The 25,654-nt window shown below is 22.3% G+C and overlaps 1 protein-coding gene across 3 annotated transcripts in view; it reads left to right on the top strand.

Annotated features, from left to right (window-relative positions):
* The first annotated feature begins 12,290 nt into the window (after positions 1-12,290).
* Positions 12,291-25,654, top strand: part of LOC145942854 (death-associated inhibitor of apoptosis 1-like) — a 30,997-nt gene continuing 17,633 nt past the window's right edge. Inside the window, exons 1-7 of one of the 3 annotated variants that reach the window (XM_083049949.1) lie at positions 12,291-12,573; positions 12,682-12,740; positions 13,820-13,897; positions 14,192-14,281; positions 14,471-14,517; positions 15,285-15,602; positions 15,974-16,023. The gene's annotated coding sequence lies outside the window, so the exon portion shown is untranslated. Of the gene's footprint in view, positions 12,574-12,681; positions 12,741-13,819; positions 13,898-14,191; positions 14,282-14,470; positions 14,518-15,042; positions 15,603-15,973; positions 16,024-25,654 lie in introns of all 3 variants that reach the window. The other 2 variants (XM_083049948.1, XM_083049947.1) reach the window with 2 other exon arrangements.

Below are 25,654 nucleotides of genomic sequence, written 5' to 3'. Positions count from 1 at the left end.
AAAGTCATTGAATGCATTTTCATTAGAAATAAGACTATTGCTTCATTATGTAATAATTTCATTTTTAAGATACTGGTCACTTTTAAATATTTATATAATTAAATTAAATTAGATGAGTGATAAGTTTAATCATTCTAATTACTTATTTGAAAGACATTGAATGCATTTTCATTAAGAATTTGATTCTTCCTTCATTATTTAATAAATTTATTTTTACGATATTGGTTCCATTTATATATTTATACAATTTAATTTAATAAGATGAATGATAAGTTTAATCATTTTAATTACTTATTTGAAAGACATTGAATGCATTTTCATTAAGAATTTGACTCTTCCTTCATTATGTAATAAATTTATTTTTACGATATTGGTTCCATTTATATATTTATACAATTTAATTTTATAAGATGAATGATAAGTTTAATCATTTTAATTATTTATTTGAAAGTAATTGAATGCTTTTTCATCAAGAATTTGATTCGTGCTTCATTATGTAATAAATTCATTTTTACGATATTGGTTCCATTTATATATTTATACAATTTAAATAACTGAGATCGAAGATTATTTCAATAATTTTAATTTCTTATCTTAAAGACATCGAATGCATTTCCATTAAGAATTTGACTTTTCTTTAATTATGTAATAATTTCGTTTTTACGATATTGGTCCCATTTAAATATTTATATAATTAAGTTAAATTAGATGTGTGATAAGTATAATAATTTAAATTATTTATTTCAAAGTCATTGAATGCTTTTTCATCAAGAATTTGACTCGTGCTTTATTATGTAATAAATTCTTTTGTACGATATTGGTCCCATTTCAATATTTATATAATTTAATTAAATTAGATGTGTGATAAGTTTAATCATTTTAATTATATATTCGAAAGACATTGAAATGCATTTTCATTAAGAATTTGACTCGTGCTTCATTGTGTAATAATTTCATTTTTACGATATTGGTCCCATTTAAATATTTATATAATTTAATTAAATTAGATGTGTGATAAGTTTAATCATTTTAATTATATATTCGAAGGACATTGAAATGCATTTTCATTAAGAATTTGACTTTTCTTTCATTATGTAATAATTTCATTTTTACGATAATGGTCCCATTTAAATATTTATTTAATTTAATTAAATTAGACGAGTAATAAGTTTAATCATTCTAACTACTTATTTGAAAAACATTGAATTCATTTTCATTAAGAATTTGATTCTTCCTTCATTATTTAATAAATTTATTTTTACGATATTGGTTCCATTTATATATTTATACAATTTAATTTAATAAGATGAATGATAAGTTTAATCTATTTAATTATTTATTTGCAAGACATTGAATGCATTTTCATCAAGAATTTGACTCGTGCTTTATTATGTAATAATTTCGTTTTTACGATAGTGGTCCCATTTAAAAATTTATATAATTAAATTAAATTAGATGAGTGATAAGTTTAATCATTCTAATTACTTATTTGAAAGACATTGAATTCATTTTCATTAAGAATTTGACTCTTCCTTCATTATGTAATAAATTTATTTTTACGATATTGGTCCCATTTAAATATTTATATAATTAAGTTAAATTAGATGTGTGATAAGTATAATCATTTAAATTATTTATTTGAAAGTCATTGAATGCATTTTCATTAAGTATTTGATTCGTGCTTCATTGTGAAATAAATTCATTTTTACGATATTGGTCGAATTTATATATTTATACAATTTAAATAACTGAGATCGAAGATTATTTCAATAATTTTAATTACTTATTTTAAAGACATCGAATGCATTTATATTAAGAATTTTACTCTTGCTTCATTATGTAATAAATTCATTTTTACGATATTGGTCGCATTTAAATATTTATATAATTAAATTAAATTAGATGAGTGATAAGTATAATCATTCTAATTACTTAATTGAAAGACATTGAATGCATTTTCATAAGGAATTAGACTATTCCTTCATTATGTAATAATTTCATTTTTACGTTATTGGTTCCATTTATATATTTATTCAATGTAAATAACTGAGATCTAAGATTATTTCAATCATTTTAATTACTTATTTGAAAGACATTGAATGCATTTTCATTAAGAATTTGACTTTTCTTTCATTATGTAATAATTTCATTTTTACGATAATGGTCCCATTTAAATATTTATATAATTTAATTAAATTAGACGAGTAATAAGTTTAATCATTCTAATTACTTATTTGAAAGACATTGAATTCATTTTCATTAACAATTTGATTCTTCCTTCATTATTTTATAAATTTATTTTTACTATATTGGTTCCATTTATATATTTATACAATTTAATTTAATAAGATGAATGATAAGTTTAATAATTTTAATTACTTATTTGAAAGACATTGAATGCATTTTCATTAAGAATTTGACTCGTGCTTCATTATGTAATAATTTCGTTTTTACGTTATTGGTCCCATTTAAATATTTATATAATTAAGTTAAATTAGATGTGTGATAAGTATAATAATTTAAATTATTTATTTCAAAGTCATTGAATGCTTTTTCATCAAGAATTTCACTCGTGCTTTATTATGTAATAAATTCATTTTCACGATATTGGTCCCATTTCAATATTTATATAATTTAATTAAATTAGATGTGTGATAAGTTTAATCATTTTAATTATATATTCGAATGACATTGAAATGCATTTTCATTAAGAATTTGACTTTTCTTTCATTATGTAATAATTTCATTTTTACGATATTGGTCCCATTTAAATATTTATATAATTTAATTAAATTAGACGAGTGAAAAGTTTAATCATTCTAATTACTTATTTGAAAGACATTGAATTCATTTTCAGTAAGAATTTGACTCTTCCTTCATTATGTAATAAATTTATTTTTACGATATTGGTTCCATTTATATATTTATACAATTTAATTTTATAAGATGAATGATAAGTTTAATCATTTTAATTACTTATTTGAAAGTAATTGAATGATTTTTCATCAAGAATTTGATTCGTGCTTCATTATGTAATAAATTCGTTTTTACGATAGTGGTCCCATATAAATATTTATATAATTATATTAAATTAGATGTGTGATAAGTATAATCATTTATATTTTTTATTTGAAAGACATTGAATGCATTTTCATTAAAAATTTGACTCTTCTTTTATTTTATAATAATTTCATTTTAACGAAAGTGGTCCCATTTAGATATTTATATAATTTAATTTATTTAGATGTGTGATAAGTTTAATCATTATAATTACTTATTTGAAAGACATTCAATACATTTTCATTAGGAATTAGACTATTGCTTCATTATGTAATAAATTTATTTTTACGATATTGGTCCCATTTAAATATTTATATAATTAAGTTAAATTAGATGTGTGAAAAGTATAATCATTTAAATTATTTATTTGAAAGTCATTGAATGCATTTTCATTAAGAATTTGACTCTTCCTTCATTATGTAATAAATTTATTTTTACGATATTGGTCCCATTTAAATATTTATATAATTAAGTTAAATTAGATGTGTGATAAGTATAATCATTTAAATTATTTATTTGAAAGTCATTGAATGCATTTTCATTAAGTATTTGATTCGTGCTTCATTGTGAAATAAATTCATTTTTACGATATTGGTCGAATTTATATATTTATACAATTTAAATAACTGAGATCGAAGATTATTTCAATAATTTTAATTACTTATTTTAAAGACATCGAATGCATTTATATTAAGAATTTTACTCTTGCTTCATTATGTAATAAATTCATTTTTACGATATTGGTCGCATTTAAATATTTATATAATTAAATTAAATTAGATGAGTGATAAGTATAATCATTCTAATTACTTAATTGAAAGACATTGAATGCATTTTCATAAGGAATTAGACTATTCCTTCATTATGTAATAATTTCATTTTTACGTTATTGGTTCCATTTATATATTTATTCAATGTAAATAACTGAGATCTAAGATTATTTCAATCATTTTAATTACTTATTTGAAAGACATTGAATGCATTTTCATTAAGAATTTGACTTTTCTTTCATTATGTAATAATTTCATTTTTACGATAATGGTCCCATTTAAATATTTATATAATTTAATTAAATTAGACGAGTAATAAGTTTAATCATTCTAATTACTTATTTGAAAGACATTGAATTCATTTTCATTAACAATTTGATTCTTCCTTCATTATTTTATAAATTTATTTTTACTATATTGGTTCCATTTATATATTTATACAATTTAATTTAATAAGATGAATGATAAGTTTAATAATTTTAATTACTTATTTGAAAGACATTGAATGCATTTTCATTAAGAATTTGACTCGTGCTTCATTATGTAATAATTTCGTTTTTACGTTATTGGTCCCATTTAAATATTTATATAATTAAGTTAAATTAGATGTGTGATAAGTATAATAATTTAAATTATTTATTTCAAAGTCATTGAATGCTTTTTCATCAAGAATTTCACTCGTGCTTTATTATGTAATAAATTCATTTTCACGATATTGGTCCCATTTCAATATTTATATAATTTAATTAAATTAGATGTGTGATAAGTTTAATCATTTTAATTATATATTCGAATGACATTGAAATGCATTTTCATTAAGAATTTGACTTTTCTTTCATTATGTAATAATTTCATTTTTACGATATTGGTCCCATTTAAATATTTATATAATTTAATTAAATTAGACGAGTGAAAAGTTTAATCATTCTAATTACTTATTTGAAAGACATTGAATTCATTTTCAGTAAGAATTTGACTCTTCCTTCATTATGTAATAAATTTATTTTTACGATATTGGTTCCATTTATATATTTATACAATTTAATTTTATAAGATGAATGATAAGTTTAATCATTTTAATTACTTATTTGAAAGTAATTGAATGATTTTTCATCAAGAATTTGATTCGTGCTTCATTATGTAATAAATTCGTTTTTACGATAGTGGTCCCATATAAATATTTATATAATTATATTAAATTAGATGTGTGATAAGTATAATCATTTATATTTTTTATTTGAAAGACATTGAATGCATTTTCATTAAAAATTTGACTCTTCTTTTATTTTATAATAATTTCATTTTAACGAAAGTGGTCCCATTTAGATATTTATATAATTTAATTTATTTAGATGTGTGATAAGTTTAATCATTATAATTACTTATTTGAAAGACATTCAATACATTTTCATTAGGAATTAGACTATTGCTTCATTATGTAATAAATTTATTTTTACGATATTGGTCCCATTTAAATATTTATATAATTAAGTTAAATTAGATGTGTGAAAAGTATAATCATTTAAATTATTTATTTGAAAGTCATTGAATGCATTTTCATTAAGAATTTGACTCTTCCTTCATTATGTAATAAATTTATTTTTACGATATTGGTCCCATTTAAATATTTATATAATTAAGTTAAATTAGATGTGTGATAAGTATAATCATTTAAATTATTTATTTGAAAGTCATTGAATGCATTTTCATTAAGTATTTGATTCGTGCTTCATTGTGAAATAAATTCATTTTTACGATATTGGTCGAATTTATATATTTATACAATTTAAATAACTGAGATCGAAGATTATTTCAATAATTTTAATTACTTATTTTAAAGACATCGAATGCATTTATATTAAGAATTTTACTCTTGCTTCATTATGTAATAAATTCATTTTTACGATATTGGTCGCATTTAAATATTTATATAATTAAATTAAATTAGATGAGTGATAAGTATAATCATTCTAATTACTTAATTGAAAGACATTGAATGCATTTTCATAAGGAATTAGACTATTCCTTCATTATGTAATAATTTCATTTTTACGTTATTGGTTCCATTTATATATTTATTCAATGTAAATAACTGAGATCTAAGATTATTTCAATCATTTTAATTACTTATTTGAAAGACATTGAATGCATTTTCATTAAGAATTTGACTTTTCTTTCATTATGTAATAATTTCATTTTTACGATAATGGTCCCATTTAAATATTTATATAATTTAATTAAATTAGACGAGTAATAAGTTTAATCATTCTAATTACTTATTTGAAAGACATTGAATTCATTTTCATTAACAATTTGATTCTTCCTTCATTATTTTATAAATTTATTTTTACTATATTGGTTCCATTTATATATTTATACAATTTAATTTAATAAGATGAATGATAAGTTTAATAATTTTAATTACTTATTTGAAAGACATTGAATGCATTTTCATTAAGAATTTGACTCGTGCTTCATTATGTAATAATTTCGTTTTTACGTTATTGGTCCCATTTAAATATTTATATAATTAAGTTAAATTAGATGTGTGATAAGTATAATAATTTAAATTATTTATTTCAAAGTCATTGAATGCTTTTTCATCAAGAATTTCACTCGTGCTTTATTATGTAATAAATTCATTTTCACGATATTGGTCCCATTTCAATATTTATATAATTTAATTAAATTAGATGTGTGATAAGTTTAATCATTTTAATTATATATTCGAATGACATTGAAATGCATTTTCATTAAGAATTTGACTTTTCTTTCATTATGTAATAATTTCATTTTTACGATATTGGTCCCATTTAAATATTTATATAATTTAATTAAATTAGACGAGTGAAAAGTTTAATCATTCTAATTACTTATTTGAAAGACATTGAATTCATTTTCAGTAAGAATTTGACTCTTCCTTCATTATGTAATAAATTTATTTTTACGATATTGGTTCCATTTATATATTTATACAATTTAATTTTATAAGATGAATGATAAGTTTAATCATTTTAATTACTTATTTGAAAGTAATTGAATGATTTTTCATCAAGAATTTGATTCGTGCTTCATTATGTAATAAATTCGTTTTTACGATAGTGGTCCCATATAAATATTTATATAATTATATTAAATTAGATGTGTGATAAGTATAATCATTTATATTTTTTATTTGAAAGACATTGAATGCATTTTCATTAAAAATTTGACTCTTCTTTTATTTTATAATAATTTCATTTTAACGAAAGTGGTCCCATTTAGATATTTATATAATTTAATTTATTTAGATGTGTGATAAGTTTAATCATTATAATTACTTATTTGAAAGACATTCAATACATTTTCATTAGGAATTAGACTATTGCTTCATTATGTAATAAATTTATTTTTACGATATTGGTCCCATTTAAATATTTATATAATTAAGTTAAATTAGATGTGTGAAAAGTATAATCATTTAAATTATTTATTTGAAAGTCATTGAATGCATTTTCATTAAGTATTTGATTCGTGCTTCATTGTGAAATAAATTCATTTTTACGATATTGGTCGCATTTAAATATTTATATAATTCAATTAAATCAGATAAGTGATAAGTATAATCATTCTAATTACTTAATTGAAAGACATTGAATGCATTTTCATAAGGAATTAGACTATTGCTTCATTATGTAATAATTTCATTTTTACGTTATTGGTTTCATTTATATATTTATTCAATGTAAATAACTGAGATCTAAGATTATTTCAATCATTTTAATTACTTATTTGAAAGACATTGAATGCATTTTCATTAAGAATTTGACTTTTCTTTCATTATGTAATAATTTCATTTTTACGATAATGGTCCCATTTAAATATTTATATAATTTAATTTATTTAGATGTGTGATAAGTTTAATCATTATAATTACTTATTTGAAAGACATTCAATACATTTTCATTAGGAATTAGACTATTGCTTCATTATGTAATAAATTTATTTTTACGATATTGGTCACATTTAAATATTTATATAATTAAGTTAAATTAGATGTGTGATAAGTATAATCATTTAAATTATTTATTTGAAAGTCATTGAATGCATTTTCATTAAGTATTTGACTCGTGTTTCATTATGAAATAAATTCATTTTTACGATATTGGTCGAATTTAAATATTTATATAATTTAATTAAATTAAATGTGTGATAAGTTTAATAATTTTAATTACTTATTTTAAAGACATCGAATGCATTTTCATTAACAATTTGACTTTTCTTTCATTATGTAATAAATTCATTTTTACGATAGTGGTCCCATTTAAATATTTATATAATTAAGTTAAATTAGATGTGTGATAAGTTTAATAATTTTAATTACTTATTTGAAAGACATTGAATGCATTTTCATTAAGAATTTGACTCGTGCTTCATTATGTAATAATTTCGTTTTTACGTTATTGGTCCCATTTAAATATTTATATAATTAAGTTAAATTAGATGTGTGATAAGTATAATCATTTAAATTATTTATTTGAAAGTCATTGAATGCATTTTCATTAAGTATTTGATTCGTGCTTCATTGTGAAATAAATTCATTTTTACGATATTGGTCGAATTTATATATTTATACAATTTAAATAACTGAGATCGAAGATTATTTCAATAATTTTAATTACTTATTTTAAAGACATCGAATGCATTTATATTAAGAATTTTACTCTTGCTTCATTATGTAATAAATTCATTTTTACGATATTGGTTGCATTTAAATATTTATATAATTAAATTAAATTAGATGAGTGATAAGTATAATCATTCTAATTACTTAATTGAAAGACATTGAATGCATTTTCATAAGGAATTAGACTATTCCTTCATTATGTAATAATTTCATTTTTACGTTATTGGTTCCATTTATATATTTATTCAATGTAAATAACTGAGATCTAAGATTATTTCAATCATTTTAATTACTTATTTGAAAGACATTGAATGCATTTTCATTAAGAATTTGACTTTTCTTTCATTATGTAATAATTTCATTTTTACGATAACGGTCCCATTTAAATATTTATATAATTTAATTAAATTAGACGAGTAATAAGTTTAATCATTCTAATTACTTATTTGAAAGACATTGAATTCATTTTCATTAACAATTTGATTCTTCCTTCATTATTTTATAAATTTATTTTTACGATATTGGTTCCATTTATATATTTATACAATTTAATTTTATAAGATGAATGATAAGTTTAATAATTTTAATTACTTATTTGAAAGACATTGAATGCATTTTCATTAAGAATTTGACTCGTGCTTCATTATGTAATAAATTCATTTTTACGATAGTGGTCGCACTTAAATATATATATAATTTAATTTAATAAGATGAGTGATAAGTTTAATCATTTTAATTACTTATTTGAAAGTCATTGAATGAATTTTCATTAAGAATTTGACTCGTGCTTCATTATGTAATAATTTCGTTTTTACGATATTGGTCCCATTTAAATATTTATATAATTTAATTAAATTAGATATGTGATAAGTTTAATAATTTTAATTATTTATTTGAAAGACATTGAATGCATTTTCATCAAGAATTTGACTCGTGCTTCATTATATAATAAATTCATTTTTACGTTATTGGTCGCATTTGAATATTTATATAATCCATTTCTAAAAGTGCATGTTAAGTCGATTCTCGAAAGTCTCGAAGTATTGTTGCCTCTTTTCCGCAATGCTGATTGGTTCTCTGTCGATTCGCGTTGTGTGTTATATTCGTAGCATTGAAAGACTGTCAGCGTGAGGGTTAGCAGTTAGCAGTTTGACCAAAATAAAATTAAATAAAATAATAATATGTTTTAAATAATATGTTATTATACTTTTAACTTGATTTATATTTTGGCGGAAAAAATGCAAAAATATTTGCGAGAATCGACTTAATGTCTTTTTTAGAAAAAGATTAGAATAACAAAAGCGCGCGTTACGCCATTCCTCGATTTTAAATAAAAAAGAATAATATTTTTATATAAAGTTTGTTTAAACTTGGTTAATATTTTTTGATAGAAATCAGATGATTAAAGCATTACATTGCTAATTATATTTTAACATAAAAATATGTTATAAAATTAATATAATAATGTTATAAATAATATGTTATAATGCCTTATCTGCGATTAATATTTTTTGACAGAAATCAACTGATAGATGTTATAAATATTAATCGAATTTAAGGAATTATAATACATTATTTAAAACATATTATTATTTTAAATGTTATAACATATACTTATTTTAAGAATTAATTAGCAATTTTACGTTTTAATCAGCTGATTTCTGTAACAAAAATATTAATCGAGGATAAAATATTACAACACATTATTCCAAAATATTGCTATTTTAATTATTATAACATATTATTATTTTAAAATTTAATTAGCTCGCTATATTAATATTTTTAAACTTATTCATTTAATTATAAAGTAATATATTTATTAAGTTAAAACAAAAGTGAGACATAAATCCCAATTAATAATTAAGGTTTCGTAGCAATTTTTAAGGACAATAAATATTTCCTTAATTAGAGTCATATATTTCGTCCGACACTTTTCGATAATCTTAATATAATTCGAATTGCGAATGCCCAGTAGAAATGAGTATCGACATCTATTACCGCGATATATGTATATAGTTACGCATAATATTAAAAATTAAAATTTTAAGCCGCTGACCCCATACGGCGCGGATTCATTTTTCGTATATTAGATCAAAAAGTTTGTAGGCTGGTATGCTGATGGAACCATCATAATCTGCAAACAATACACTATTGAAATATATATATGATTAATTTTTGGCTCGTATAAAAATATTGAAAATTAAACTTTTTAAGCCGCGGACCCCATACGGCGCGGATTCATTTTTCGTATATTAGATCAAAAAGTTTGTAGGCTGGTATGCTGATGGTACCGTCATAATATGTAGACAATGTACTGTTAAAATATATGAAAGAATAATTTTTGGCGCGTTTTAAAATATTGACAATGAAAACTTCTAAGCCGCGATTTCCATACGGCGCGCAATTATATTACGCATATTATATCAAAAAGTTTGTAGGCTGGTATTATGATGGTACCATCATAATGTGTAGACAATGTACTGTTGAAATATATACAAGATTAATATTTGCCTGTTTTTAAATATTGAAAATTAAAAGAAAGAAAGAAAAAAAATTATTCTTTAATATATTTCAAAAGTACATATCCTGCACATTTTGCTGGTACCATCAGCATGCAAGTGTACAAACTTTTTCATCTAATATACGTAAAATAAATCCGCGCCATATGGGGTCCGCGGCTTAATAATTTTAAATTTCATTACTTTAAAACGAGCCAAAAATTAATCTTATATATATTTCAACAGTACATTGCCTGCACATTTTGCTGGTACCATCAGCATGCCAGCGTACAAACTTTTTAATCTAATATACGTAAAATGAATCCGCGCCGCATGGGGTCCGCGATTAAATAATTTAAATTTTTATTATTGTAAAACGAGCCAAAAATTATTCTTTTATATATTTCAACAGTACATTATCTGCACAATATGATGGTACCATCAGCATACCAGCCTACAAATTAGATATTACTTATAAGTACAATCTGTTTAATTGCTAACGAGCATGATACATTACGATATTCATAATTGCATGAAATATTGATGGACGATCATTGGAATATTACTTAATACATTCAATCGCGATTAATATCTTTAATCAGTTTTTTGAAATTTGAAATTAATATGTATGTATGTCAGGTTCCGTACACATACATATAAATGACACACTTGAAATTACAATCGCAGTGATTACGAAATCGAAATATTGAATCGTATATAATATAAATTTAAATACACAGTAATAATTTAGACGATGGTTCAAGTACAAATGTTACAGCCTATAATGGTTTTTGAATTTGGCGCGCGGCGCGCTGAGTGTCGACTTACGTAGTTACTACGTCACGTCCTTCCTCCCTCGCGTCCTCTTGTTGACAAGGTATCGCGTTCAATCGGCTCCGCATTTTTCACGCGTTTTTCCCGTTAAGAATGAATTCCGCGTACAAACGAATGTTGGGAGTAGTGAATCGTGCCACGGGCAATTAGCAGGAAGTATTAATTAACTCGTGCGATCACGGTTAATCAACCTACGACAGTCTGCATCCGCCGGGCTACGCCGCTTAGCCGCTTTTTCTCCGAATCGATCGATCTCATTGAACATTCTATTTATTAAGAGGTATGTATCATTTGGCGTCATTTATTTGTACGAATCGCATCGCGTTCAAGCTTTTGTGCTTTGGGAAAACTATATTTTGGATGTGAGATATTTAATCAATACATAATTTATTTTCAGATGATTGTGTCGCGCGCGAACCGCGCGAAGTTTGCGCCGCACAAAGTGTTGCATTACGTCACGATGTACTACGTCACAGCGTACTACTTCACTACATATCGCGAATATCGAAAGTGGCGGATGGTTATATATCGTCGTTATTTATCCGTTGTTATTTATGCAATCCGGTGCGTAGTGCGTGCAATCGGTGTCGAGAATGCCGTACAAAGTAACGGGTGATCGTTCTATCGTATTATTTAATGCGGGAAATCGAAATCTGTAATGCCTGGTCGATGAAAATGCATCTCGGCGAACGATTTCCGAAACGACGCAACAATCAACGAGAATATGGCAGCGTTTCAACGACTGGTGAGCAAATTGACTTTATTTACCTGATTATATCATTGTCATTTATCTGAAATATATAGCTAGCATATGAAAATCGCTCATATAATAATAATATAATATTATTTATAGGAACGACTTTCCGAAGCGACGCAACAATCAACGAAAATATAACCGCGTTTCAACGACCGGTGAGTAAATTGATTTTATTTAACTAATTATACCTATCATCGAATTTATATCATCGCCATTTATTTGAAATATATATTAGCCAGCACATAAAAACCGCTAATATAATAATAACATAATATTGTTTAGGATATAAATTGATTTTTGAGATTAGCTCAGAAATAAATTTACATTATACATATATACATATATTTAAATTTATAATATTTTCGATAAGCACTCGCATTAAAAATTTCATAAATATCATAGTTATTCTTTTTTTTTTTTTTTTTTTCAAAAAACGCAATAATATAACATTGGTTAAAAAAATCTATTTTTTAAATTAGCTCAGAAAGAAATTTAAATTATACATTATATATATTTTCAATAAGCATTCGTATTAACAATCTCATGAATATTTTAATGACTTCTAAAAAGTCTCTAATGAAAACGATTCTATGGAATTTAATTAAATGAGATGTGTGAAAAGTTTAATCATTTTAATTACTTATTTGAAAGACATTGAATGCATTTTCATCAAGAATTTGACTCTTCCTTTATTATGTAATAATTTCATATTTACTATATTGGTTCCATCTGAATATTTATATAATTAAATTAAATTAGATGTGTGATAAGTTTAATTATCTTAATTACTTATTTGAAAGACATTGAATGCATTTTCATTAAGAATTTGACTCTTGCTTCATTATGTAATAATTTCATTTTTACGATATTGGTCCCATCTGAATATTTATATAATTTAATTAAATTAGATGTATCATAAGGTTAATCATTTTAATTACTTATTTGAATAACATTGAATGCATTTTCATTCAGAATTTGACTCTTGTTTCATTATGTAATAAAATCATATTTACGATATTGGTCCCATCTGAATATTTATATAATTTTATTAAATTAGATGTATGATAAGGTTAATCATTTTAATTACTTATTTGAATAACATTGAATGCATTTTCATTCAGAATTTGACTCTTGTTTCATTATGTAATAAAATCATATTTACGATATTGGTCCCATCTGAATATTTATATATTTTGTGTGCTGCTACAATTTGAATTTTATTTATATGTTACAGATCAACATAACTGACTGTCTTGATAATCTGTGAGGAGGAGGTCTGGGAGACATTGGGCACCAGTCGAACAATCATGGAGTGAGTATTTATTGACTTTATTTAGTTCAATTACTAAATAAAAATTTATAAAATAAAATAATAAAATTATTATAAATCAAATAAAAAATAATTATAAATTAAATAAAAATTTAATAATTGTAAATTAAATAAAAATTATAAATTAAATAAAAATTTATAAAATTATTCAACTATATTTCTACTTGCTCTCTATGTAGGCATGGAAAATAAAATCCAATGCGTACAGTAATAATTTTCTAAAATATTAATTATTTTTGGCGCTACTACAATTTGAATTTTAATTGTATGTTACAGATCAACGTAACTGACGACTGATGATCTTGACAATCTGAGCGGTGGAGGAGGTCTGGGGGAGACGTCGGGCACCAGCGGAGCAACTATTGTGTAAGTATTTATTATTAATTCAATTATTATTAAATAAATATTTATAAAATTTTTTAATTATATTGCTGTTTATTATTTGTATGCATCGAATATAAAATTTAATGCATACAAAATAATAATTTTTTTAAGTGTTAATTATTTTGAGCAGTTCTATAATTATATAATTTGAATTTTATTTATATGTTACAGATCAACGTAGCTTCAATGCAGTTAACTCCCCTATTGTGCATCGACCGGTGAGTGAAAAATTATTTTATTACAAAAGGTAACGGTTTTGTAGAGATTAGATTGTGTGGAAATGTGTAGATCTAGATTGTAGCTTGTGTATAGACTGTAGATTTTGTAGATAGTTCCGTTACCTTAAAATGAATGGGTTATTAAAGATTAAAAGTATAATAAAGATTATGAATACAGTTTAAGAATTACAGTTTAAGAAAAGGAAAAAAAACATTTTATATAGTAATACATAATATATTCAATCTAATTTATTTTAAAAGAACATACTAACAATTATATTAATTGTATGTGTGATTATAAATTTTAAATGATTAAATAATTATAATTACATTATTATTATAATGTACAGATTTTATATTATATATTTTGTAATCCATTCATTTATGTTGATTAATCATTTGAGTTTACATTAGTTAAAATAAAGTTATATTTTAAAATATATAACATATCAGATATTTTGCGGATATTTTGAGAATATATAATAATTTTGGACTAAAAGAAAAAGTAATAGTGATATTTTGCAGAAAAATTCATGATAATATCTTAAAGTTTTTAGTACGAATTATGTTATTTTATTTTTTTTTTACTTTTGTGATTCATCGATTGCGCTATCGTGTAATTCGGAAATAAACTGCAAACCGCGAATATATTAAAATTGATTATCGAATTTTCACGGATTCATAACAAAGAACGTACAAAATTCCTTTTATATATAATATTAATTTATTATAATTTTCATTAAAGGGGGGTGTTATCGATATTATAGAATAGTAATTATTAAGAAATGACAGTTATTACTAATGAAGCACATATGGTGTGCTTGACATCGCCATAAAATTGAGCGATATGATCGGCAACACGACGGTCTAACAATAAGACACAATCGGACGGTAGTGTCGCGCGTTCAAGTGCGGGAGTGTCGTTCAAAGTATCGCGCGTTTAAGTGCGGGAGTGTCGTTCAAAGTATCGCGCGTTATCATCAATCAGCAGACTTTGACTTGTATTATTGGACAATCCTGATCAATCTGACCTGAGAGGAGGAGCAGGACTAGGAGGCATCAGGCACCGGCGGAGCAACTTTGTGGTGAGTGTTTATTATTTATATAATATTTATATAATATAATGTATATATATAATATTTGACTTGTTATAAATCACGTATTTTTTTACGCATAGATATTATATAATTCTATTTATATATTGAATAATTTAAATAAAGAAAAATTAGAGAGAAATAACTCTATATGTATAAATATTATAAAAGTTTTTTATATTTAAAAAAATAATCTTTACAAAATTTATAAAATTATTCAATTATATATACCTATCTACTGATTATTGTACGCGTCGAATATAAAATTTAATGTGTAAAATACTAATTAGATATTAAAATACTAATTAGATAATAATTATTTAAAACGCTGTTATAATTTATATTCTATTTGTATGTTACAGATCAACGTAGCTTCGATGCAGTTATCTCCTCTGCTGTTGAACATCGATTGGTAAGTGATAAACTATTATTTTATTACGAGGTAACGGTTTCATAAATATTTGATTGTAGAGATGTAGATTTAGAATGTAGATTGTAGACTGTAGATTGTAGATAGTTACTATCCGTTACCTCCAAATGAATAAACACACAATTAATTAGGATGAATATTTCAATTTAAAAAAAAAAGATAATTTATATAGTCTTTTTTAAATATTTTCTATTATCGAAGTGAGAATTATTTTATTCATGTTTTCTCATATATTTAAATGCGCTCTTTCTTTCTTCATCTTTTTTAACAAGTTTAAATTATTAGGTGCAATGATTAATTTTTTTGATTGTTTAATGTCGCGATTTAATTATCATAACTTCAAGTTATGACACGTCTTTTTTTAAACACCGGAAAAAAACAAGTGCGCGCTACGCGCATTCTTCGATTTTATATACTAGTTACTAGAACAACACAATCGCGCGCAACGCGCGCGCCATTCTTCGATTTTTTGTTGAAAAAGAATATTAAAAAAAAAATAATAAAGTTTGTATAAACTTGATTAATATTTTTTCACAGAAATCAGCTGATTAAAGCATTAATTTGATAATTAAATTTTAAAATAATAATATGGTAAAAATAGTAATATATTTAATAGTAATATAATTAAAATAGTATTATGTTGTAAATAATATGTTATAATACCTTCTTCTTGATTAATATTTTTTGATAGAAATCAGTTGATAACTGTCAAAAATATTATAACATAATATTTAAAACATATTATTTAAAAAATTAATAAGCAAATTAACACTTTAATCAGCTGATTTCTGTCAAAAAATAATAATTAAGCGAAAATTTGTTAATTAAATTTTAAAATAATAATATGTTATAAAAATTAAAATAATAATATATGTTTGAAATAATGTCATAATTCTTTTTGACAGTTATCAGCTGATTTCTGTTATAAAATATTCGAGTTTAAAATATTATAACATATTATTTACATCATATTATCACATTTATATGAAAATAATTTTATCTGATATAAATATTTTTAAAAAAAATGTACATTTTTTTTTATAACGATAATTTTTTCACATTAAATTCAACAATAATATTCAAAGAAATTATAATAAATTTTTTTTCGATGTAACACAAAGTAAAATAGATTAATGTATACCTAAATGATAATAATATATATAATTATTATATTATATTTGTATAACTATATATAAAACTAAAAATTATGAATTAAAATTATTCAAATATATATATAATCGCATTTTTAAGAGCAGATGTTCAGATCATTTTAATTACTTATTTGAAAAACATTGAATGCATTTTCATTTTGAATTTGATTCGTGCTTTATTATGTAATACATTTATTTTTACGATATTGGTTCCATTTATATATTTATACAATTTAAATAACTGAGATATAAGATCATTTCAATTATTTTAATTACTTATTTGAAAGACATTGAATGCATTTTCATTAAGAATTTGACTCTTGCTTCATTATGTAATAAATTCATTTTTACGATATTGGTTCCATTTATATATTTATACAATTAAAATAACTGAGATCTAAGATTATTTCAATAATTTTAATTACTTATTTTAAAGACATTGAATGCATTTACATTAAGATATTGACTCTTGCTTCATTATGTAATAATTCCATTTTTACGATAGTGGTCCCAGTTAAATATTTATATAATTTAATTAAATTAGATGTGTGATAAGTTTAATCATTCTAATTACTTATTTGAAAGACATTGAGTGCATTTTCATTAAGAATTTGACTTTTCTTTCATTATGTAATATTTTCATATTTACGATTTTGGTCCCATTTAAATATTTATATAATTTAATTAAATTAGATGTGTGATAAGTTTAATCATTCTAATTACTTATTTGAAAGACATTGAACTCATTTTCATTATGAATTTGACTTTTCTTTCATTATTTAATCATTTCATTTTTACGATAGTGGTCCCATTTAAATATTTATATAATTTAATTAACTTAGATGTGTGATAAGTTTAATCATTCTAATTACTTATTTGGAAGACATTGAATGCATTTTCTCTAAGTATTTGACTCTTCGTTTATTATCTAATAATTTTATTTTAACGACAGTGGTCCCATTTAGATATTTATATAATTAATTTAGATGTGTGATAAGTTTAATCATTATAATTACTTATTTGAAAGACATTCAATACATTTTCGTTAGGAATTAGACTATTGCTTCGTTATGTAATAAATTTATTTTTACGATATTGGTCCCATTTAAATATTTATATAATTAAGTTAAATTAGATGTGTGATAAGTATAATCATTTAAATTATTTATTTGAAAGACATTGAATTCATTTTCATTAAGAATTTGACTCGTGCTTCATTATTTAATAATTTTATATTTACGATAGTAGTCCCATTTCAATATTTATATAATTTAATTAAATTAGATGTGTTATAAGTTTAATCATTTTAATTACTTATTTGAAAGACATTGAATGCATTTTTATTAAGAATTTGACTTTTCTTTCATTATATAATAATTTCATTTTAACGATAGTGGTCCCATTTAGATATTTATATAATTTAATTAATTTAGATGTGTGATAAGTTTAATCATTCTAATTACTTATTTGAAGACATTGAATGCATTTTCATTAAGAATTTGACTTTTCTTTCATTATGTAATATTTTCATTTTTACGATATTGGTCCCATTTAAATATTTATATAATTTAATTAAATTAGATGTGTTATAAGTTTAATCATTTTAATTACTTATTTGAAAGACATTCAATGCATTTCCATTAAGAATTTGACTGTTGCTTCATTGTGTAATAAATTCATTTTTACGATAGTGGTCCCATTTCAATATTTATATAATTTAATTAAATTAGATGTGTGATAAGTTTAATCGTTCTAATTACTTATTTGGAAGACATTGAATGCATTTTCATCAAGAATTTGACTCGTGCTTCATTATTTAATAATTTTATTTTTACGATGTTGGTTCCATTTATATATTTATACAATTTAAATAACTGAGATCTAAGATTATTACAATAATTTTAATTACTAATTTTAAAGACATTGAATACATTTTCATTAGGAATTAGACTATTGCTTCATTATGTAATAAATTCATTTTTACGATATTGGTCGCAGTTAAATATTTATATAATTTAATTAAATTAGATGTGTGATAAGTTTAATCATTCTTATTACTTATTTGAAAGACATTGAATGCATTTTCATTAAGAATTTGACTCTTCGTTTATTATATAATAATTTCATTTTAACGACAGTGGTCCCATTTAGATATTTATATAATTTAATTAATTTAGATGTGTGATAAGTTTAATCATTATAATTACTTATTTGAAAGACATTGAATACATTTTCATTAAGAATTTGACTTTTCTTTCGTTATTTAATCATTTCATTTTTACGATAGTGGTCCCATTTAAATATTTATATAATTAAGTTAAATGAGATGTGTGATAAGTATAATCATTTAAATTATTTATTTGAAAGACATTGAATGCATTTTCATCAAGAATTTGACTCTTCTTTTATTATATAATAATTTCATTTTAAGGATAGTGGTCCCACATAGATATTTATATAATTTAATTAATTTAGATGTGTGATAAGTTTAATCGTTCTAATTATTTATTTGAAAGACATTGAATACATTTTCATTAGGAATTAGACTTTTGCTTCATTATGTAATAAATTTATTTTTACGATATTGGTTCCATTTATATATTTATACAATTTAATTTAATAGATGAATGATAAGTTTAATCATTTTAATTACTTATTTGAAAGACATTGAATGCATTTTCATCAAGAATTTGACTCTTCTTTTATTATATAATAATTTCATTTTAAGGATAGTGGTCCCACATAGATATTTATATAATTTAATTAATTTAGATGTGTGATAAGTTTAATCGTTCTAATTATTTATTTGAAAGACATTGAATACATTTTCATTAGGAATTAGACTTTTGCTTCATTATGTAATAAATTTATTTTTACGATATTGATCCCATTTAAATATTTATATAATTTAATTAAAATTGATGTGTGATAATTTCAATCATTTTAATTATATATTTGGATGACATTGAATGCATTTTCATTAAGAATTTTACTCTTGCTTCATTATGTAATAATTTCATTTTTACGATATTGGTACCATTTAAATATTTATATAATTTAATTAAATAAGATGTGTGATAATTTTAATCATTCTAATTACTTATTTGAAAGACATTGAATGCATTTTCATTAAGAATTTGACTCGTGCTAAATTATTTAATAATTTCATTTTTACGATATTGGTTCCATTTATATATTTATACAATTTAAATAATTGAGATCTAAGATTATTACAATAATTTTAATTACTAATTTTAAAGACATTGAATACATTTTCATTAGGAATTAGACTATTGCTTCATTATGTAATAAATTTATCTTTACGATATTGGTCCCATTTAAATATTTATATAATTAAGTTAAATTAGATGTGTGATAAGTATAATCATTTAAATTATTTATTTGAAAGTCATTGAATGCATTTCCATTAAGAATTTGACTCTTGCTTCATTGTGTAATAAATTCATTTTTACGATAGTGGTCCCATTTAAATATTTATATAATTTAATTAAATTAGACGAGTGATAAGTTTAATCATTCTAAATACTTATTTGAAAGACATTGAATTCATTTTCATCAAGAATTTGAGTCGTGCTTCATTATGTAATAAATTCATTTTTACGATATTGGTCCCATTTCAATATTTATATAATTTAATTAAATTAGATGAGTGATAAGTTTAATCATTCTAATTACTTATTTGAAAAATATTGAATGCATTTTCATTAAGAATTTGACTCGTGCTTCATTATGTAATAATTTCATTTTTACGGTAGTGGTCCCATTTCAATATTTATATAATTTAATTAAATTAGATGTGTGATAAGTTTAATCGTTCGAATTACTTATTTGGAAGACATTGAATGCATTTTCATTATGAATTTGACTTTTCTTTCATTATTTAATCATTTCATTTTTACGATCGTGGTCCCATTTAAATATTTATATAATTTAATTAACTTAGATGTGTGATAAGTTTAATCATTCTAATTACTTATTTGGAAGACATTGAATGCATTTTCTCTAAGTATTTGACTCTTCGTTTATTATATAATAATTTTATTTTAACGACAGTGGTCCCATTTAGATATTTATATAATTAATTTAGATGTGTGATAAGTTTAATCATTATAATTACTTATTTGAAAGACATTCAGTACATTTTCGTTAGGAATTAGACTATTGCTTCGTTATGTAATAAATTTATTTTTACGATATTGGTCCCATTTAAATATTTATATAATTAAGTTAAATTAGATGTGTGATAAGTATAATCATTTAAATTATTTATTTGAAAGTCATTGATTGCATTTTCATTAAGAATTTGACTCTTGCTTCATTATGTAATAAATTCATTTTGTCGATAGTGGTCCCAGTTCAATATTTATATAATTTAATTAAAATAGATGTGTGATAAGTTCAATCATTCTAAATACTTATTTGAAAGACATTGAATTCATTTTCATCAAGAATTTGAGTCGTGCTTCATTATGTAATAAATTCATTTTTACGATATTGGTCCCATTTCAATATTTATATAATTTAATTAAATTAGATGAGTGATAAGTTTAATCATTCTAATTACTTATTTGAAAAATATTGAATGCATTTTCATTAAGAATTTGACTCGTGCTTCATTATGTAATAATTTCATTTTTACGGTAGTGGTCCCATTTCAATATTTATATAATTTAATTAAATTAGATGTGTGATAAGTTTAATCGTTCTAATTACTTATTTGGAAGACATTGAATGCATTTTCATTATGAATTTGACTTTTCTTTCATTATTTAATCATTTCATTTTTACGATAGTGGTCCCATTTAAATATTTATATAATTTAATTAACTTAGATGTGTGATAAGTTTAATCATTCTAATTACTTATTTGGAAGACATTGAATGCATTTTCTCTAAGTATTTGACTCTTCGTTTATTATATAATAATTTTATTTTAACGACAGTGGTCCCATTTAGATATTTATATAATTAATTTAGATGTGTGATAAGTTTAATCATTATAATTACTTATTTGAAAGACATTCAGTACATTTTCGTTAGGAATTAGACTATTGCTTCGTTATGTAATAAATTTATTTTTACGATATTGGTCCCATTTAAATATTTATATAATTAAGTTAAATTAGATGTGTGATAAGTATAATCATTTAAATTATTTATTTGAAAGTCATTGATTGCATTTTCATTAAGAATTTGACTCTTGCTTCATTATGTAATAAATTCATTTTGTCGATAGTGGTCCCAGTTCAATATTTATATAATTTAATTAAAATAGATGTGTGATAAGTTCAATCATTTTAATTATATATTTGAAAGACATTGAATGCATTTTCATTAAGAATTTGACTCGTGCTTCATTATGTAATAATTTCATATTTACGATATTGGTCCCATTTAAATATATATATAATTTAATTAAAATAGATGTGTGATAAGTTTAATCATTTTAATTATATATTTGAAAGACATTGAATGCATTTTCATTAAGAATTTGACTTTTCTTTCAGTATGTAATAATTTCATTTTTACGATATTGGTCCCATTTAAATATTTATATAATTTAATTAAATTACATTTGTGATAAGTTTAATCGTTTTAATTACTTATTTGAAAGACATTGAATGCATTTGTATTAAGAATTTGACTCTTGCTTCATTATGTAATAAATTCATTTTTACGATGTTGGTTCCATTTATATATTTATACAATTTAAATAACTGAGATCTAAGATTATTACAATAATTTTAATTACTAATTTTAAAGACATTGAATACATTTTCATTAGGAATTAGACTATTGCTTCATTATGTAATAAATTTATTTTTACGATATTGGTCCCATTTAAATATTTATATAATTAAGTTAAATTAGATGTGTGATAAGTATAATCATTTAAATTATTTATTTGAAAGTCATTGAATACATTTCCATTAAGAATTTGATTCTTGCTTCATTGTGTAATAAATTCATTTTTACGATAGTGGTCCCATTTCAATATTTATATAATTTAATTAAATTAGATGAGTGATAAGTTTAATCATTCTAATTACTTATTTGAAAGACATTGAATTCATTTTCATTAAGAATTTGACTCGTGCTTCATTATTTAATAATTTTATATTTACGATAGTAGTCCCATTTCAATATTTATATAATTTAATTAAATTAGATGTGTTATAAGTTTAATCATTTTAATTACTTATTTGAAAGACATTGAATGCATTTTCATTAGGATTTAGACTATTGCTTCATTATGTAATAATTTCATTTTTACGTTATTGGTTCCATTTATATATTTATACAATTTAAATAACTGAGATCTAAGATTATTTCAATCATTTTAATTACTTATTTGAAAGACATTGAATGCATTTTCATTAAGAATTTGACTTTTCTTTCATTATTTAATAATTTCAATTTTGCGATATTGGTCCCATTTAAATATTTATATAATTTAATTAAAATAGATGTGTGATAAGTTCAATCATTTTAATTATATATTTGAAAGACATTGAATGCATTTTCATTAAGAATTTGACTCGTGCTTCATTATGTAATAATTTCATATTTACGATATTGGTCCCATTTAAATATATATATAATTTAATTAAAATAGATGTGTGATAAGTTTAATCATTTTAATTATATATTTGAAAGACATTGAATGCATTTTCATTAAGAATTTGACTTTTCTTTCATTATGTAATAATTTCATTTTTACGATATTGGTCCCATTTAAATATTTATATAATTTAATTAAATTACATTTGTGATAAGTTTAATCGTTTTAATTACTTATTTGAAAGACATTGAATGCATTTGTATTAAGAATTTGACTCTTGCTTCATTATGTAATAAATTCATTTTTACGATGTTGGTTCCATTTATATATTTATACAATTTAAATAACTGAGATCTAAGATTATTACAATAATTTTAATTACTAATTTTAAAGACATTGAATACATTTTCATTAGGAATTAGACTATTGCTTCATTATGTAATAAATTTATTTTTACGATATTGGTTCCATTTAAATATTTATATAATTAAGTTAAATTAGATGTGTGATAAGTATAATCATTTAAATTATTTATTTGAAAGTCATTGAATACATTTCCATTAAGAATTTGATTCTTGCTTCATTGTGTAATAAATTCATTTTTACGATAGTGGTCCCATTTCAATATTTATATAATTTAATTAAATTAGATGTGTGATAAGTTTAATTTACGTATATAAATCCTCAAAATTTCGATTCAAAAAACTCATCACATATGTAAATCAATCAAATTATCTATTTAAAAATCTATTTAAATAAGTAAAAAAAATTTTTTTTTAAACAATTTTACTCATACAACGATAGTAGAAAATAAGTCAAATGGATAAAATATAATTGTTTTTGCGTGTTTTTGTAAATAATATATTTATCGAAAAATTAATTTGTGTCTACATGGAAATTTTTTATGTTTTTTCTCTTGGTCGATATAATTCATTATTTATATAATCTCTCAATTTTCATATGTATATTATCCCCAAAAAATATTTATAAAAAGTAAAATTTGTTAAATATATTCCGTTAATATTTCTGCGAATATTTTTATAACTTCATTTTATTGAAGAGTAAAAACTTGAAATGAGTGATTTACGTATCGAATAATTACGTGACATAATCTAACGAAATTATCAAATTTTTTTTTTATATTTAAAATACAATTAGCTCGATAAAACATGTTACGAATATCTCAAATTATTTTAAACTTATGTTATAAGAAAACATACCTCTTCCGACGTTTTCTTGATATTTTCTTTGTTGATATATACGTCTTGTGCTTTTTCACTGATTAATTTCATCGCCTTCGATAATTCCATCACATCATAATTACTGCTACTACCCTCGGCCATGACGTTACGTTATAATTGGCAATCGTTTCACACTGTTGACTATCTGTGATGATGCTTATTGTTATACTGATCTTACTTAGATAGCCATGTCAGCGAAGAAAAATAAATTCGATACTAACTCAAATATAAACTCGACACGTATAAAATGGTAAACATTTGTTTCAATATTTGTTTATGTACAAAAATACGTTAATGTGCGTTATTTATGACTCACTTTCAAAATTGTGTCAGTTATGCGGTTACGCTTATATTTTTATAATTACATTGCTTTAATGCTTATCTATATAATAATAACTAAAAAATTAAATAATTGCTTTAATTTATTTTTATCTTTTTTCTGACTTATGAAATTATGTCATATCAAATGTAGACAATGTAACAGTCATAAAAAATAGACTTATTTATTTGGTAAATTCATGTACTAATTGTCAGATAAAATATGCATTTTTTATTCGTAAAAAAAAACGACAAATTAAAATGTGTAGAAATTAGAAATGTAGAGATTAGACATCTGAAAAAGTATACCACTGAAAAAAT

The sequence above is a fragment of the Prenolepis imparis genome, unplaced genomic scaffold (genome assembly GCF_030444845.1).
Source record: "Prenolepis imparis isolate NDT839.2.m4 unplaced genomic scaffold, iyPreImpa1.0 SCAF_11, whole genome shotgun sequence".
Classification (NCBI taxonomy): Eukaryota; Metazoa; Arthropoda; class Insecta; order Hymenoptera; family Formicidae; genus Prenolepis; species Prenolepis imparis.
Note: the sequence above shows the minus strand (reverse complement) of the source record. Positions and strands in the feature narration are given on the sequence as shown.